We start from the raw sequence: 2,658 nt of genomic DNA on the forward strand, positions 1-2,658 counted from the left end.
AAAATTCCATGTGACTATCTAACCATCATCAGTTCAACAATTGAGTCACTAACTGGTTGCCAAATCTGAAGTGACATTTTTCAAACATATGCTATACTAGTTGATATATACTTTCCTTGCATGTTTCAATCTACTTTTTAAATTGACACTACATAGATTGTATGAATTATCTGAACATAACTTCCGGAGAAACCGATAAAATTCATATTTTTCTGCAAAATTTATTAAATTAAATTTTAATTATAACGAAATTTAAGAGATCTGTATCCAAAGTTTTACTATATGTTTCAATGGTTTCTTCAGGTGAACAACGTTTACATAATTCATGCAATTAGTATATTATCAATTTGAAAAGTAGATTGTAACATAATTACGAGAGTATGTTATCTTCACTAGCATCATATGTGAGATTTGTTGTTATTTTGGATTTGGCAACCGTTAATGACTCAACTGTTAGACTGATACTGGGTTACATAATCATTTAAAATTTTATAATATGGTATGTTGAGAATGATTCCAAAAAGAGTCAAAACGTTTTTGGATCAGTTCTATTTATGTTTAATAAATTCTAAAATTGTCATTAACTCAGTTTTGATTAACAATATCAACGATGTACTTTCATTATAACCTCAATTTAAATTCGTTGTTATAAAAAGATGTATAATATAGTAGTAAGTAAAAGTTAGAATTTTTAATATAAAAATGTTGGTAGTATATAGTAATAATAGTAATTAATTTTTAATATAAAATTATTATATTACTTATATTATCTGTCATATTGCCAGTTTTCTCTTCTCTCCTTTCAACTATGTTCAACTATACATAAGATACACAAATACAAACGGACATTTTGAGCCTAGCTATTTTCCTTACATTGTATTTGGTCGTAATAGTCCATTTCGCCCGTTCCTCTCATTCCGCTTATGTTCATTCCGTATCTAGAGAAATGAGCGGAAAGCCAATTCTGTTCGGAACGTATAATAGCAAAAACGCATGAGCGGAATCATGATCGGAAACTCGCCAGTCGGAATCTCTCAATTCCGATCGGAATCTCTCAATTCCGATCGGAATCATAAAAATTGCATAATAGGTGCCCAGAGCTAGCGTTTCGGACCGCTCAAAAGCGATTCGTCGTCGCGACCACCGAGAGCCAATCGCGTCCCCGCTTAGGCTAAGTCCACTTGTCGCGAGGCGTTCAAGTCAACAGACTATCTGTTTACATGTAGCTATCAAGTTTTGAATAAAGATCTAGTGTTTTTGTCATCTAATTCCGAGTGCGATTACTCTACAGAACCCGGCCAATCCGGCGAGCTTATCCGCAACTGTATCCTGACTCCTACCGCACCGTACGAAAACCACCAGCGTTACAAAAGAAAGAATGGATTGCATTGCCATCAGACTTTACAAATGAGGAAAAGCAAAGTCTTTTAACAAAAACATTTGACGAAATGTGAAAAAGAATTTTGCAATGTTAGGACGTTAATAATAGAGCTAAATATCCAAATTTAAAACGTGTTGTAAATAATGTTCGATGTCTTCCAAATTCTAATGCCGATACGGAGAGAATGTTTTCTCTTTTAACTGAGGTTAAAACGAATAAACGTAATAAACTTTCATCTGTAATGAAACTTGCATAAACATGACGATAAAAGAAAAAGATTTATCTCTTATGTCGCCAGACGATTATATAAAAGTAACGCTAAAAAAGACCAGAATACTTTAACATTACATGCAGTGCATGTTAATGATATTGCTGGTCCTTCGTGGGCAGATTAACCCTTAAACACACCGATCCTGTAAAATACGGAAACACATTTTTGGGTCTGGGAGACTTTTTCAACTTTGAGAAGTTATAACTTTGATTACAATCAATATTTTTCTACAATTTTTTTTTAAAACAAAAGTTCAAAATCTCAGGAGTGAACTGCATAATCGGCTTTGCCGAAAGATAATTTATTGTGAAGTTATAAAAGAAAAACCATTAAGCAAAAATAAGAAGTTAGTCAAAAATCCACGTTTCCTTCAAAAAATCATATCTTCGCACCAAAAAACATTTAAGGACTTTCAAATACGGCGTTTTAAAGCTAAAGAGTCACACTTTCAAAAAAAATTTGGCAAAGTCATTCCTTTTAAAAAGTATAATTACGTAACATGAAGAATATGAGATATTTTTGGGCATCTAAAAATCTACTTTAAAAAAATCATATCTTTGCAACAAAAAACATTGAAGAACTGTACAATACGGCGTTTTAAAGCTAAAGATTTATATTAAAAAAAAAAATTATATTATTATCATTTCTATTAAAAAATGTACTTATGTAACAAGGCGAGTATAAGGTATTTTTGATTAAATCGTGTCTGAAATTTAAAATTGATGTGTCTCATGATATATTTCGGAAAAACTCCATTTTCGACAGCATTTTATAGTATTCTAACTTTAGACAGAGTATATGCGAGTAACATCTGTAAACTGACTTGTTTGAACGTATTTTGTCTAGCTTCTTTATGTAAAATACTCACAAAAAAAGTTTCACTTACACCCTATATGGGTTGCATTGACCCTAACAAAACTTTGCTGCCGTGCCGTGCCGTTCGATTTCTAGTTGACCAAAAAAATTGATCAATCATATCAATCGAAAGATAAGATTTCAAACTTTT

Source organism: Solenopsis invicta, chromosome 3 (genome assembly GCF_016802725.1).
Source record: "Solenopsis invicta isolate M01_SB chromosome 3, UNIL_Sinv_3.0, whole genome shotgun sequence".
NCBI lineage: Eukaryota > Metazoa > Arthropoda > Insecta > Hymenoptera > Formicidae > Solenopsis > Solenopsis invicta.